The sequence below is a fragment of the Cyrtonyx montezumae genome, unplaced genomic scaffold, assembly GCF_038088225.1.
Source record: "Cyrtonyx montezumae isolate F1298 unplaced genomic scaffold, pur_monq_1.0 scaffold_23, whole genome shotgun sequence".
Classification (NCBI taxonomy): Eukaryota; Metazoa; Chordata; class Aves; order Galliformes; family Odontophoridae; genus Cyrtonyx; species Cyrtonyx montezumae.
The window spans coordinates 6,045,907-6,062,627 of NW_027071970.1; positions in this window are offsets into that span (position 1 = coordinate 6,045,907).

The following is a 16,721-nucleotide window of genomic DNA, read 5'->3' on the forward strand; positions in this document are numbered from 1 at the left end:
GAGCAGTGGGTAACATGCAGAGTGATGGCTCCAATGAGCAGCTTCTGCCCTCTGCTCCCTGCATGGCTGCCTCCCTTACCCATACTCTTCTTCCATCATCACAGCTTAGTAATGAACTAGTTCTCATAAGGAGGCTGTGTAATCCTATCATAGTGACATCTATACTTTCTCTGGGGCCCTAAAGTGTTACCAAAGCATGACTTTTTCCAATTTATTGGTACTGTTCATTAGGTTTGTATGTAAACCATGCACAGCAGTGCTGGTTGTTTCCAGAGTGTGCATAGGACAAATAAACACCCTTTGCCCTGCTGCAGGGCCTGCCAGCCCAGCCCCTACAGTGCCTTCAAAGACCAAGTACCTTCAGCAGAGCCTTCTGGAGGAGAAACTGTTCCTTTGTCACCAATGTCATAACTCAGCGCAGTTGATTTATTGCTTCCTGATTCACTTTCTCCAGTTCCACAGTGTTATCGTAAATGTGTGCTCCCTGGCAGGGTGACTTAAACCAGGACCAGTTCCTGTCGTCTGTGTCAAAAGGATCGAGATCGGGTTTTATAAGAAACAGCATGCAGACAGGCTGAGCAAAGCCTGCAAGGGCTGCTGGCAGGGGACAGGGTGCTCAGCAATGCCCAGCTGCAGCTGAGCTGAGTGGGACACGGCTCGGAGCCAGGCAGCACAGGGCTCACATGGGGACGTGTGTTTGGTGTCACACGAGAGCAAAGTGAGAGGCACAATCCAATATGGGACTGATAAAAAATTTCTGTTTATGTTCTTTTAATGGAAAACACTTTTCTTTAATTGTCCTGCCTGGAAACCCCCAGAGGTAACACCTTCTTTAACTCTCCCAACAAAACTTGTTTGAAACCTATCTATTTCACTCCCGGCATTAAAATTTAATTGATTTTTAAAGAATCAATTTTTTAAATCTTTCTTTAATCTAAAGAAAGATTTTAAAGAAAACAGGCTATTTCTTCTTCAGTTTGTTAGTAAATTCCAAACTAGAGCCTTTATTAAGCCAGATTTTCCATCACAGCATGTTACTAACATTTACCTGCACAACAGCACCGGTGTCTTTCTGTGTGGGGGTGACACAGTGCAAACGCCAGCAGAACGCTCATCTCCTGCAGAAGAGCTGGCAGCTGTCTGACACATATTGATCTCAGGCTCGCTAGGGTTTGTCTTGATATTTCTTCTCTTGGAGCACACGGGTTTTCCTGGTGGGGTGTGGAATGTGTACTTTTTGGTCCTACTGCCCTAGGGACTTTCATTTTTTGGCAAGGAAGCAAAGAAGACAAGAGAGGGTCTAAAAACTCCTGGTAGGTTTGAAGGGATGAGCAGCAGCTAGCAGCGTTAAATGGATTTACATGACATGGTTGTCTGTGACTGCAGAGGACTAGACTCAACACGCAGACAATCTTTCCAGGCCTGGCTGCCAACCTGGGCATGTCAGCTGGGTTCAGTTGTAGATGAAACCAGGAGAGCCCCTCTCCTCATTGGTGTCTGCCACCAGCCTGCCTGGGCAGGTCCCTTCCCCAGTCAGAGATGCTGGAAGAGGAAGCTGGGTTGGCTTCAGCTGAACTTTCTTTTTATAACTTGGTGTGAGCTCCTGTGTTGACAGCTGTGTTTCGGTGTGCCCTGTCTCCCAGGGAAACTTGCACAAGGGGCAGATCTGCTTTGAACTCCATCATAAACTGGTACCTTAAGTTAAAGCGGTGCGACTTACTGATGAAGAAAAACTCCTCAAGCTAAATCCCACTAAATGCCATCCACTGAGCTGAGAAATTGCATACGAGACAACTCCCAGTCAGGCTTTGCCAGGCTTAGACTTCCCCTAAACAGCTATTTTTAGGGTCAATGCTATAAATCTCAGTCTTTCTCTCTTTCTTCTTCTTCTTATCTCCTTAAATCATGCGGTAGCAGTTGCTTGGCTCTATCTCTGAATTCTGCCTCCAAAGGGAAGGGAAACTATTTTGAGTGTAAATCTTTTCCTTCATTTTGTGGCTGGGAAAGGCCCAACCTGCAAAAACTGGGCCACTGAGTGACACTCTGGCCCTGCCTCCTCCAGAGGAGGACAGTGTGTTGTGCTGCTATTGTTGACCCCCTGCAGCTCACACTTGAAGCAGCCCTCACTCAGGGCTGTGATACTCTAAGAATATCTCTGAATGTGCAATGCCCAGAGCAATGCCAGGAGGCAGCTCTTCACCAGCTCTTCACATTTGCTGGATGCAAGCAGGGTGCATGGCTGAGAAGGGCTGTCCCAACAGCTCACAGGAGCTGGCTGCACCATGGCCATGAACAGAGGCCACTTGCTACACTGTCCAGCCTTGGTGTTCTTACTTCTGCCCTGATCCTTCTGTAGGCCAAGAAGTGGTACAACACCAGGGCTCTCAGATCAGGCTGGCAAAGTTCAGATTTGGCAACAGAGGTTTAGAAGAGTTCTGCGTTTCTGGAGGATTCACAACACACGTCAGAGCTTGGCCTGCTGCGTCATGCCTGCTGTGTCAGTCCGGATGTTGAGATGGGTGCTCAGGTGTTGAGCCACTGTGGCTCATTCCTTTTGGTGTCAAATTATTTGTGATTCATGTGTTGCCGTGACATCATTTCCCAATAAAAAGCTGGGCTATCAACTCAGCTTGTCTTCTGCCAAAGCACCTGGCAAAACGCCTGGCTTCCTGTCTTCCTTTCACTAGCAACCTGCCTGCCAGCAGTGTCACTTGCCATCAGCCCCCAGATCGACTCTGGGCACCTCAGCTCAGGCCTGCAGAGGCTGGTGGCTTGCAAAGACAGCTTGGGAGACTGATGGTGAGAAGAGATCACAGAGATTGGCTCTTGTGGCACTGCACAGAGGGGTTTGAGTGCCTACATGCAACTGCATGCACAGGATGGGCACGTGGACGTGCAGGGGTACAGCTGGGGTGGGGGGGTGGGCGCATTTCTGCTGCTCCCTCTGCTACTGTTTGTTCAGCTAACACAGTTGCTCTCATTCAAGAGCAAAATCACAAGGGAATAATTTGCAAATAGCAACTGAATGTTAAATACTAATTTGTATGTACATGTTTGGGTTGCCTTCCAAAGTCCATTTATCATCTCAATCCTCTTGCATCTGCTGCTACAAGGCATTCTGCCAACTCAGCAGAATGGGAACTCCAGCTAACCCTGCTTGCACTTGTCTCGCTCCCAGCACCTCTGGACGAGAAGTGAACGTGGCTGGATCTGCCACGAGATTTCTCCCTCATTGAGCCATACTGGGGCTTGGACTATCTCAGGGTTTCTATCCAGCAGAAAATGGTCAACATTTAAGCCCATCTACTGTTGTCATGATTCTAAACTTGAAAAAACTAAAAAAAACCTTTAAACTAAAAAATGAGCTGAAAAGGTTTATCTGGTAGAAATCATTAATTTCCCAGTGCCCCCGACCAGTTCCAAATGTACGGACAGTGATGTGTGTAAGACCTTCAGCCCATGCTGGTACATCAGATTATGGATTTGCCCTTTGTGGACTTGGACCTCCCACCAAAATGCATGACTCTGTTTGGGCACTGTACAAGCCCTGTGCCAACAACTTGCCCAGAGATGCTGGATGTTGAGTTGTATCTGGACCAGTATCTACTCTGGACAGGTCCCCTCAAAGCTAATCATGAGAAATAACAGCCCTGCTAGAAAACAGACGGAGGAGAATGTAGAACTATTTCCTCTGGACCATCTAGGATTAAATCAAACCAGTCCCTGCTGCCCATGGACGTGCAGGTGGTGAAATCGTTGGCACCACCAGTTGCACAAAGCAGATCGATACAGCTGAGCCCACGTCTCATATTCTGGGCAGACTGGCATTGTGTGTTAGCTGGAATTTCCTGTAAGCCAAGTGCCCTTGCAGTAGAAAGAAATGGCCAGGAAACAGCTGTGCACATGCAGAGCACTTTTACTGCTTGCCTGATATTTCCCTCAGCATCGCATTTTCATATTTTTTTTCCAAAATGCTTAAATCCTGTGCAAACAACCTTTTAGTCACAAGCTTCCTGTATGACAGTAGCCAAGGGAAACAGCTTCATTTGGGGTGATCCGTTGAAGCCACACACCTTACTGTATGGGAATAAGGGGATCGGGGATTATTCAGTAGACGTTGAAAAATGTTAACATTTTATCAGCCATAGAGTAAACAGATAAAGCGGAAACCACTTTATATTTTTCTGAAATGTTAATAATGGGCTGATAATCTCCAAAGCCTACATACTTCCTGCCATTCAAAAGGGACTGCATGTACTCAGCATTCACAGTGCAGCCCTGGCACAAGTCACACACCCCCTCCAAGAAAGGACGACGTCGGTCTGATGGGGAGCATGGCTCAGGAGCCAAAAGCTGCTTTCTGCAATTTCTTAATGGCAGAGATGAGCAGCTATGGCAGCAGAAAGCCTTGGTGCTGCCCAGAGCCCGACCCACAGCTCTCCTCAGAGCTGGATCCCAGCAGCACTGATTCAGGGCCCAGAAGCACCTGTAAGTGGCTTGGCACCTATGTAAAGATTATCTGTTGACAACTGGAATTATGGAAGGACTTCAGGATTCGAGCCAATCCTGAGTGATTAGAGTTAGGTCCACAATGATCCCACGTGCAGTGCATCACACCAACTATCTGCTGCAGGAGTTTCTGTCTTCCTCTCTGGCACCAGACAACCCCAGGGCTGTGCAACCGAGGCTCTCCACACTGCTGGGTTGGAGCCAGGAGGTCTGCAATGCTAACGAGTGGGGTTTGCATCCCCTACTTACCCAAACACTGAGGCTATCCCTGCCCACCTTAGAAGGCAGAAAATGCACAAACATCATCATGATACCATAGGATGGTACTCAGATGAAAGGTATGATACCATAGGATGGTACTCAGATGGTACTCACATGATACTCAGAGGAAAAATGCAGCCTTTGCCTTGTGCCTAATGACACTTGGTTTCCAGTTCCAGTGTTCTGGATCCTGAGAGCACAGATCAGCCTTTTTGCAAACATCAGTGACTGTAGGTCAATGCAACTTTTAGGTGCATCTCCTAAACACTCTTGTGTTGGTGCTTATAAGCTACAGCTTGATTTGAGTATAGTAATATGTGTCTCTGAATACCACTTTACACTGTGGACTGTCAGGTCTCTGCAAACTTATCCAGCTCTTACATCCAGAGTTACTATTGAAATCAAAATCAAATTGTTGTATTTGGTCTAAATATATCAATTCTCTGGCTCTGTGTCTGGGAATTCTGGTGCTTTTCTGTCAGACATTGAAAGTTATTGCCATTTACAGACCTGTGCAGAAGCTGACAGGTAAAAAATTCCTTTCTTGTGCCAACTTAATGCTGTTTTTCTTTTGCAGTCAAGGGTCTAAACACACACACACACATACATACGTTTTCTGTAACTACTGCCTGGGGGACATGTTGCAGTCTCCCTTTTCTCCCAGATTTCACTAAGATGGCATTTTTTGGCTAAGTGTAGTGTCATACAGAAAGCCCAAGAAGAACAAACCCTCCAGCCCTATCAGGCAGCATGAGCTGACCTCTCTTTCAGGTTAGACTTTGTCTCAGGTCTCTGCATGCACATCCCTGTACCTTTATTCAGGATGTAGCCCCTACTGAGTGCAAAAGATAAGAACTGCTCTTCACTGTACTGATGGCTCTTCCTCCAAATTGCAGCTAGATATCCCCCTTCCACATGATGTTCCTAAGCATCAGAGACAAGGGGGACTTCACCTGGTTTGCTGATACACACAAAGTAAACAGCATTCCCTGGAGATCACATTAACTGCATTTTTTTCAACTTGAATATAATTCAAATACAAAGCTTATGGAATTTTCCCATATCCTTCCTTGTAAATAAAATCCATTATTTTCTCAATGTCATTTAAGTTTTATTATGAATCACGTATATATATATTGTCAGCAGCAATTTAAATGAGGTTTAAGAAATGACGGGCAATCTTTTATAATACTGAAACTTCATTTGTCACCAGCGTTTCTGTAGGTCTTCTTAGCAAAAGTCTTCTGAGAACAATGTGTGTGTGATCACTGCTCTGCTGTGCAAGCCACTCATGATCAGGGAGCTCAGATGCCCCAGAGTTGTACTGCCTCTTTTCTGCTGTGGCTCCTTGTGTCTCTGGTTCCCACTGCCCACCCTCAGCTCTAATCCAGCCTGACTGTTGGGAAGGGAATTCCTCTGAAAGACACTCTCACAGCTACCAGGCTACCCCATAGGCCCTGGAGAGAAGGAGGGGTGAGAGGTGGCTGACAGCACCCCAGCTCCGCTGCAGCCTTGGCTCTGGGCAGGTCCCCCATGGTGGTGTGTGTATGCAGAGGACGCCTGATGGGATTCCCAGATGCTCTGGCTCCTGTTTTGGCCCACAAGTTTCAAGTAAACAGTTTGGCACTACTTCCGTTTTCAATTCCTGTTTTCAATTGCAAGCACATGAGCAAAACAAATTCACATTCCTGAATCAAGTGGGCTACCGTGACCAGATTGGTTGTGCCTTAAAAGAATGTCCTTTGCTTTTGCGTGCAGGTTGCTGTTTCCGAGCAGTGACTAAATACTGACGTGCAACGTTCACCAATGACTAAATATGCACTGAAGCAGAGGGCTTTCCTCTGGCAAGGCTCCTTATTCTGCTCCAAACCAGCGGGTGACAAGAGAGCACCCACCTCCTGCCACCTCTCCTGGGGCACTGGGGCTGCCCAGGCTGCCAATCCACAAAAGACAAACGTGGCTGTTGGCAGCACTGGAGGTACAATCATGGGGAGTTTGATGCTGGCAATGCTATTGGGACAAATTTATCATCAGGGAAAAGCCTTCTCTCTAGGAACTCATGTGAATGCTATTTGCAGCAGTCTCCATCCGTCCACTTGCCTGCATTTCCCAGCAGGTGTTTTCATTGAATTACTTTTTAGAAATGTATATTTACCCAGTGATGTTCAGCTGAGATGCAACATCTGCTTTTCAGCAAGGTTTTGATTTTTGCACCGTTCTACAGCTGGGCTGGAGGCTGAGGGGTTTAAATGACTTGCTCAAGTTCAAAATGTTGTGCACAGGCTTAGGTGGGATTAGGCCCAGGATGCTCCCAGCTTAGTCCTTGCCTTCTCTGTCTGCTGCCCAGCCACATGGCCTCTTTGGGTGCAAGGAGTAATTGTTCATGACATCAGGGTATGTAATTCTGTAGCTGTGTACACCAGCAAATGATTTACCTAGAAAGAAATGTAATCCATCTCCTGCTAAAATTCAGCTTCAGGTTACTTCTAGCATAGGATTCATTAGGTTTTAGGGTCAGTGTGATGAGAACAGGAGATCCATGTCATGGAAAATGCCTTTTTAAAATTTGATATCACTCCAAGCAAATATGAACACAGAAAATGTTGCAGCTTTTGTCCAACTCTGCTCTCTGCTTGTCCTTAGTGAACTACGTAGATTACATTCCAGGAGCCTTCCATTATATGTTGTATTTTCCAAATCTTGCCTCATTTAGATACGTTTTTGAGATTGTTTCCCAATTTTCTCCACATCCTTTTGAAGGGTAGGTCCAAGAACAAGACAGAATATTCTTGCAACGGTCTCACTCATTCCTCAGCCAAAGACAGTATCACTTTCTTTTCACCTAATAGTACCCTCTTTGTGAGTTCAAATGCTCTTAGGCATAGCTCTACACTGCTGTTTTTGTGCTCCCTAAATCTCTTCTAATGTCTTCAATGCTTTGCATCCTAGAAATGGGACCTTCAATTTTCATTCTGGGTTTTTTATTTTCATTTGATCAAATTCAAGTGCACATAGATGAAGCAAGCCAAGGCCTCACAGCAGTTCATGGAGCTCTTCTTTACCTTTATCAACAGCAACCACAATGACTCAGTTGTAGGCATTATCTCTTGATAAATTTATACATATGGTTTTGTATCCTTAAGAAAAGATCTGGTTAGCATTTGGTCAAGAGCAGTGACTGCTCTGCTCTACCAGAAGCAGCCCCATTTCATTGTATCACCTCCTTTCCATCTATTTTGTGTCCTTATAGCTCCCTAATTGCAATTAACTATTGCTACACTGAGTGCTTACCATTTTTATCAGAATGTCTTGCAATTAAGCTTTATGCCTTACAGGAAGCCCCGTTTTATGTCAACACAGACATTTTTATTAACGAAGCTTGTAATTCCATCAAAAAACAATGTGTTCATTTGGCAAAACCTGTTTTCCAGAAAGCTATGCTGAGTGGCATGAAATATGCTACCTTTAAATCTTCAACACTTCTATCCAGGATAAGTCTTTGTACAACTGGAAATGAATCAATACCAGATTAGCTGACTTAATTCCTCCTGGGGTTTCCCGTCCACCTCCGCTCAAACGTTTGCACAAGTTGCAGTTCTTTCCAGACTCGTGGGATTTCCCTCGTGTTCCCAAATTGCCTCAGAACCAACAGTAGCAGGTTGTACCACTACCCTGCCACTGCTCTAAAACACACATCACTTGGCTGCTTTCTGTTTAAGGTTCTCCCTGGTTTGGATGCTCCTGGTTTGTTGCTTTCACTGAAAGATATAAATATGCCACTTTTCTTTCTTTTCAAATCAGGGACAGAAATAGGTATTTGTGAGACTGCTTCCTGACTGATGCAGTCATACTTGGGGTTAGTTACTTCTGGATATGTTTTTCATCATTTTCCATTACTATTACTCTGAAAGGCAGTTCAAAAACTTTCCCTCTCACTTGGATTAAGAGTGGTTATTTAATAACCCCAAGCAATCACAGTCTTACACACTGTTAAAATGGAGGGGCTTAATTTCCATTGCTGTTTGTCCTTATATAGGTTTTGATTCAGCGTAGGTTTAAGTACTTAACTGTAATCCTTACAGCCTCTTAACTCCAAATCATCAACACCAGTGAGTGTCAAAGTCATATGCAGAATGAAATGGTCCTTTCTGCACAACACAGTAGTCCATATCTGTGCACAGTCTGACATACTACCTGATCTCTATCATGCAAACACCATTCACAGGCTTTGGGAGGGCCTCGACTCCATGCCTCAATGAATGTCTTTATTAGAGTATACCTTAGTTTATATAGTAAATACTTTATCTGTGCCACTCCAAACTCTCCATTTCAGTGCAGATGTTAGTGAGTAAACATTTTGTCTCACTGCCAGATCTGTGGGTTCAGACAAGTATGGAGGGATGTAAGCAGGAGCTGGTTGACTCACAGAAACATTTATTTTCATCTGATAACCAACATGGAAGCCCTTTATTCAAAATCACTTCTATTGGGACAGAGAATAGGTTTCTGCAACAGAAAGTTTTAGGTTCGCCAAGCTAAGGATGCTATCTCAAGCTTATCTAATCTCTCTGATCACATCTGTCTCTGAAGAACGCATGAATCTCCTCTGTCAGCTCATGCCATGGTGTAGAAAATCACAGGGACGCTGAGCAGTGCTCATCAAAGAGAGCAACGACTGGAAGCAGTGCTGCTTTTTTGTTGAACACTGCTATAGGTGGGATCTGCTGATGACCTACAAAGGCTTTGCAGAAGTGCATGCTCTCCTCTTAATCCGTACCTTTGCCTTTTGCTAATGCTGCTCAGAAAAATCTCTGATGCTGTGATGTTTACAAATGGTAGCATGTGATGTGATGCCTTGGTTCCACATGATTGGTTTGCTCTGCCTGGTCAGCAACGCCGTTTCAAAAGGGAGGATATCCAGGACTGTTTGCTAATAAAAGCTATCGATAATCATGTGTGTAAAGTTCATGAATTTCCTAACACTTGCCAGTGTTTTCACATTAAGCCAGGGGCTGTCCAAATTCTTGTAAGTAATAAATCACATGCCTCACCCTCTACACAACAGCAGAGCCAAGTTTACTGAATCAAATATTCACACGGTGCCTATTCATCTCCTTGCGGTTGGGACCCATTCAGGTGAGCACAGGAATCCAGCCAGTGACTGGCAGCAGTTTCCTGGCTCAGGTGCAGGCAGCCTGCTGATCCCACTCAGCAAACTGGTGCCCCAGTGGCTACAGTTTGCTGATGCCTTTGGGAGAGGGCTCTGCACATGGCAGAATGAAGCCAGCAAGCAACCTTAGCTGTTCTCTGGGATCTGCCAGGGGAGAACGTAAGTCATTCCTCTGCTTGCACAGAGGCTGGCCACCTGATGCTATCATCAAGACGTTCTTCTCAGGCTGCAAGATTTCTATGGTGACTGTGTGTTCAAACAAAGCAAAGAGCCTGTTGCATCCCATAAAGCAGACTGTCACAATAAAGATTTAACAAGAATATTAATGTCATTGGCTGGAAAGAAAGATGCTGTTTAAATGATTATTTTCCTTGAGTGTTTTAACAGAAGTTTTAGTTCAGTATAAAGAGCAGCTTTGCCTCCTTTTATAAGAATTGGCAGGAAGAGGTAATATTTTAGCTGACGCGTAATCTATCTTGACTCTATTGCTTTTTTATTGTTTGTCAGAAAGGCCCTGGGGGTAAACATTATTTCTTTGTCTGTTTGGGCCCTGGCTTTATGCCAGGGACACATTTCTCACATCAAGCATGTTTCTGCATACCAGTGGGGGATAGACTGGGTGAGGACAAATTACCAGCTCTGCACACAGGCCTCTCCGGTGCCATTTACACATCTGCAGAGAGGTCATGGGAGTCAGAGGGTGCAAAGGGGAAGGAGCTGCAGGGAGCTCCCCTGGCTCCCCTGGAAGCTGTCAGCTGACAACTCAGCCCAGCACCTTGTGCCTTGCTCCCAGCACTTGTGTCTGAAGAGCTGCAAACCTCTCAGCCGCTGATGTAGGCCAGGCAGACATGCTTGCTGTGTGCATAGATGAGACAATGACTTAGCAGTGATCTGCTGATTCAGGTGAAACAAATTCTCTCACTTGATCTCATGCACTGTTCAGTGAAGAGCTGACTTAGATTCTCAGCAAAGCTCTTGTGCTTTACAGTTTGGAGAGCTCATTTCCCTTGATGCCAGCTTTGGAGTCAGTTTTCCTGGGACGCCAAGCACACAGCAATTGCTAAGTGTCTTTGTTATCATCCACACCTAATAACAGTTTATAACTGTATGCCCTCCTCTGTCTCACCATGTCAAAGTCACCTCCTTGGTGAATTGGTGAGATATTAAGTCCAGTACTTTCTGGCCTCGTAGGTCCCTGGGGCTTGTATGGGCAGTCCTCTCTGTTAAGCTGAATGCAAACATCCCCATTGCATAGGGCTCCTCATACAGGGGATTACCATAGCTCTACTGCTAAACCCAGCCCAGATCCCAGTTCCTGTCTTGCTGCTCTCGCCACTGAGGTAGAGACTGTTTGGCCTGACTTGACCCATGTAAACACTTCTCTACATACAAAACTGATTGTTCTCTCTCCTTTCTCTAGATGATAAGCAGGTTTCTGTTCTCAGAAACAGGTTAGTTCCTGGTGTCATCCACTAGACTGGCTGGGTTTATAGCTGTTAGACTGTGTGCAGCAGAAGAGCTAAAACAGAGTCCTGATCTTACTGAAATGCAGGATGTTAACTTGATAGATGTAGCCTGGACTCTGCATTTCAAGAGAACTGAGTGTAAAGGAAGCAATGAACTGCCAGGAGGTGTCAGTGAAATCCTGAGCTTTCAGCAGGGCCAAGGTCTCTTATCCTCATTAGAGGTTCAAGGTATCCAGAGCCTCTCTAAGTTTCTTCGCCAAGCAGTGAGAAGTTTATTGTTCAATGAGCTCAAAAGAATTTGAAACAGAGCCAGCCAGCTATAGGAAAACCAGGCTAGCAACACACTCATGCAGAAAAAAAAAAAAAAAAAAGAAAAAAAAAAGAAAGAAAATGGATAAGGAAAAGGAAAAGGAAAAGGAAAAAAAAGAATAGGGAAAGGAAAAGGGAAAGGAAGAGAAAGAGGATGTTTCTTGTACAGACTTGTGAGATATGTGGAAACAAGTGGTGGGGGGGAAGGAGGAAACAGAAGTATGTCCAGGTGCTGAGAGGTGGTCATCCAACAGAGAGCTGTCAGGGTCTGAACAGCTTCACTCCATGGAGTGTTGTTTGGAAGGCTTTGTCTCCTGCTGAACAGAGCACAGCATCCCATTCAGCCCCACCTCCTGCTCTGCTTCTTTAGAAAGGCTCTGTCTCTTGTCTGCACCTATCTGTCTTTCCTTTCACCAAAAGAGCTGGAAGTCTTGCCTAGATATATCCAACTTGCCAGTTTGGCTCTCAAGGCTCATCCAGGCTGACAGTATGGAGGAAGCCTAGGATGCTGCTTATGCTCAGTGAAGGGATGGGTCCTGCCAGATGTGTAGACAAAAGAAAGAAAGACCACATTGCTAGAAGCTCTGGGGACCCAGCTGGCAGCAGCTTCTGTGGCAAGTTTTGGTCCAAAGGATGAGGACACTATCAGCTGTCTTGCTTGGGTGTAAAACAGATTAAATTGCATTTCCAAGTGAAATGCCTTCTCATAATCCATTACTTAGGACTGTTGAGGGGCAAAGTCTAGAGGAAAACAGAAAGATCTAGTTAAGGTCCTTTGGAAATCACTCAATCTTTTTTTTCAGTTTGCGGTTTGATGGCTTCTGTGGGTGGCTTATGAGGTGAGCCTTCCTCCAAACACAAGGACAGAAGGGTTGGTCCATATTCCATAAAAAAAATTACCTGAAAACTGTGCATCACCTCATGAGAATCTTACTCAAGTAAGACATTTCCAGCATCTTTGTGAGTATTTGTTCAGTATCAAGAAGTATTAGGAGATTAGATTATATTCAGTTATTATGAAGCTCACAGCCCAGCCATGAATGTTGACTGAATTTTTTTTCTGGCAAAGTCATTTAGGGAAGTTCCTCTCTTTTCACAATGGACACATCAATAGGCATTTCATTAGAAATCTTCAAGGGTGAAGAAACAGTTTTGTCTACTATGTGGAACATAAACACTCACCCTTCAGACCTTGGTTCAGGTCCTGGCTGTGCCGCAGACCTCATGGATGAGTCAGGGACTAACCCTGCCCTGTCCTCCTTTGTGTCTGTGCATCAGGTTATTGAGGAAGGGAGCTAACATAGCAGTGCATCTGTGACATCTGCTCAGATATATGTAGAATCTGGTTAGTGGTCTCTATCCTGTGGATAACCTGTGCTTTATACCAAACACAGTGCAGTAATAACCTCAGAGCAGTCCTGCTTCACAAGCAAGTATTGCTGTGTTGAACAAGAGATTATGCATTGCTCTCTGAAAGCAGGCAGTGAGGAGAGCTAGCAGGAAATGGGCTTTAGATCAGGGGTTTTCCTTGCATTTCTTTTACTATGTCCATTAAGCTCACTTCCCCCACATCTGGCGTGTTGGGGCCTTCTAATTCTTAAATCAGCCATGAGAGAAATAATGGAAAAGGAATTGAAATCACAACGGAGAATGTGCTCAGAGATCTTCCTTTTGTAGGTGTAAAAGCAAGGAGAGTGAAGGGGGAACAGATTCTAAAATATTTGCTCTTTCAGGGATGGGTGCAAGTTCTGGGCTGTTGTTTTTGTTGAAAGCTCTGGGGGCAAAGAGGTTTTTGTCAACGTTTTACAAGTCTTTGGATGACGGTTTGAAACTGCAGCAAGAAATGTGATTCCTGGCTTAGCAGACAGGTTCTGCAAGTCAAGCTTTCTGTTTATTTTAATATTTCAGGGATCCTTCAGTGTGTGTCACATGGACAAAAAGAAAGGGGGAAACTCCTCCTCCTGCATGAACACGGCTGCAGAAGTGTCTTAAAGGTGCCGAGTTCCCACAGTCCATGTGCCAGCACACATGGTCTTCTTCCCACCCAGAGCATCCCAGCAGGGAAATCGTGCTGGGCCAGCTCAGCCCCATGGGTGCACCTAGCTATGGACTTGCACTGACAGTGTGAGTACCACCAAGCTAGATTACAAGTTAAAACTAGAGGACATTCAGGTGATGGTTTCCAAACGTCTTCCAAAAGAAGTGAGAGAAACCTCTTGCCCAAAACTTTTAAAGCTCTGCTGGGACCCACTGCACATAGGACCCGTGGGGTTTCTTATGCATTTCCTCTGTTAGTGATCCCCTGAATCAACAACATAAAGATTCCAGACACGGCTATAAGGATGTAGAAGTGCATATACATCTTATAGCTCTGAGTACTTCTCTATGTTTCTAATGTCTAGAACATGACATTGTATGGAGGGTTTGCCCCTTGTGGTTGAGGCTACAGAGGAGTGCACTAACCTGGAGATGTGGTACATATCCATGGTCAGCTCACTGTTTTCTCACATGCTTATTTTCTAGAGGTGCTCATGAAGGCTGTGATCAGACAGCAGACTGTATGGTCTTCTTAAGCTAAACTGACCAAGCTTGCACTGTCAAAATCCCTGAACTGTTTTAACAACTGGGAAGGTATTTGCTAGGTATCACTCCAGTCGGTTGTGATCTATCCATGCTTGCTGTTAAGTAACTAAATTGATTGGTAAGCTTTTCCTATCTTTAAAATGGTTTCTAAAAGCACAAATAACTGGGCAGCTGGCGAGTGTATTTCAATCAAAAGGAGGAAAATGTATTTTCTGAAGGACTAGCTGATTTTTGTAAAGAGAGTTTGCCCCAGCTTTAAACTAAAGATGTTTCTTGGGTTTATATAGTTTTCTGCAGAGCTCATTTTCTCTTTTGCATCCCTCCTTTCCTTCCACACTAATATCCCATACACTCTGTGATAAGCCTGCTACTAACAGCACAACACCTCTTTGCTGACACACCAAAATTTATAACACTATCCTGCACAGCTTAATAGCCTGTGTATGAGTGAATGGGTGATGTGAGAGGAGGTATCGCATCTGGTCCTTATGTTGAGGTGTTTCTGATGTCATGAAGAAGAACAGGAGGTGTCTGGTGCAAAACTTAAATATCCATATAAAATGAGTGTATTTAATGTCGGGAGAAAACATGGGCCCACCTATGATGCTAGCTCAAGCACAAGTGTGAAGCAGCCAGGATGGGTTAGATGAGCCCCAAGGTGTCTCCACCCTGTGCCAGCAGCACCTGAGCTGCCTCTGTGCTCTTCCAGCACCAGGATCAGGCAGAAACTCTCCGGTCACTCTGTACTGCTCTGCCTTTGCTGAGCCGGGTTCTCTGAGCTGCAGGCTGAGACAAGGGCTGGCTAGGCTGCACGTGCAAGACCACAAGCTCTGATCTGGGAGCTGGATGATGACATTTCATAGAGGCATTATTTTATTTTTTCTCTGTTGCCCAGTATCAACGGCTCTGTGTGGGGAGGACCCTTTGGGGGCAGCAGAATTCCTGCAGGGAGAGTTGCAGAGCCCCTGCAGGGGATTTCCCACTGCCCATGGGAGCTCAGCGGCCTGCACAGAGCCCAGCATCCTGAAACCACAGCCCATCCATCAGCACATTACCCCATGTGTGATTACAATGGATTTCACCACCCTCACCACTCTCCTTCATGTGTTTATAATCACCATCGTTATTCTAAAGTTACAGAGCAGAGGCATCCTATGCAAATCAGGGATGCCAGGACAGCAAATGAATTGGTGACATCCCTTCTTTTCAAAAAACCTGAGCCCTTAGTGGGTTACTCCCTGATCACCTCAGGAAAAGTGTATGCAGTGAAACCCACAGGAGGCGGAGTCACTATTTTTTTCAGGGCATGACTTTGCCATAAACAGCAGGGTTTGGGATGCAGAAGCATGATAGGTTGCAGTGAAATCATTTCAGAAAGCTTTCCATGGCCTCACAGTTACATCCGTTGAGTGTCAGAGGCTTCTGGCTCTGCATGCATGGCAGCACACACGGTGTATCATCTCCATTTGCCCTAGTTTTCCCCATCTGTAACCTCTAGTCATAGTAAAAAAAAGACACCTTTATCAGAGACAGCAGGCCATCTTATATGTATATATAACCTCTAGAGCCAGGGCAGCCCAGGCAATGCTGTGATTAAAATAGAGATTTTTGTTCCTTGAAGTTTTAGGAAAGTCACTGCATAATTAGCAAGTGAGTCAGTCATTGTTGTACAGGAGAGGGATAACTATACATGGTCCCTGGAATGGAACCAAGACACATCACCCACATCCCCATCACACAGGGGACGGCAGGTGGTGAGTGGAACTGGAGACTGTCTCACTGCCCTCTGCTCTGTGCCACCAAGCAGCTCCCAGTGGAGGTGAGACAGTCACTCAGCAGTGCTTTTCCCCATGCTTTGGTCCTTTCTTAGTCTTTGCACCTGACCAAACCCCAGTGTGACAGCGTAGGCAAAAGTCAGCCCAAGGACTGCACAAGAGGGAATGTTCCTGCTGCCCAGGTAGGCATAGCAAGCTCCTTTAAGATGCGTTGTCATACCAAGAAAGGTAGGATACGCTGCTCTGGACACATTAAACACAGAATCCAGTTAATTTATGTGACCTGGCACTCTGAAAACTAATAAAAGCCAGTTTATGCTTTTACTCACACTTGATTAATGGGAGAGCTCTCCATCATATATCACAGTCCATGCCCTAGCTGGGACAAAAATGCACAGATTATGGAAGAAACTGGGAATTAGCAAAACAGCTGTTAACTGAGCTAGGAATACTCTACCACAGTGCCGCTGTAAATCAGAGGATCGCCTGTGACAGTTCTCCCTGGCTGTTTGCATGGGGCTGTTCACAGCAGACGAGCCAGAGGATCCCTTCTCCTCAGGAAGGGGTCTGCCCAGGGCTAGGTGTGGGTGGACCCATGGCCGCCAGGCCCCTGGCCTCCAGAGCTTGCAAACAGAACAAGGTAAAAAA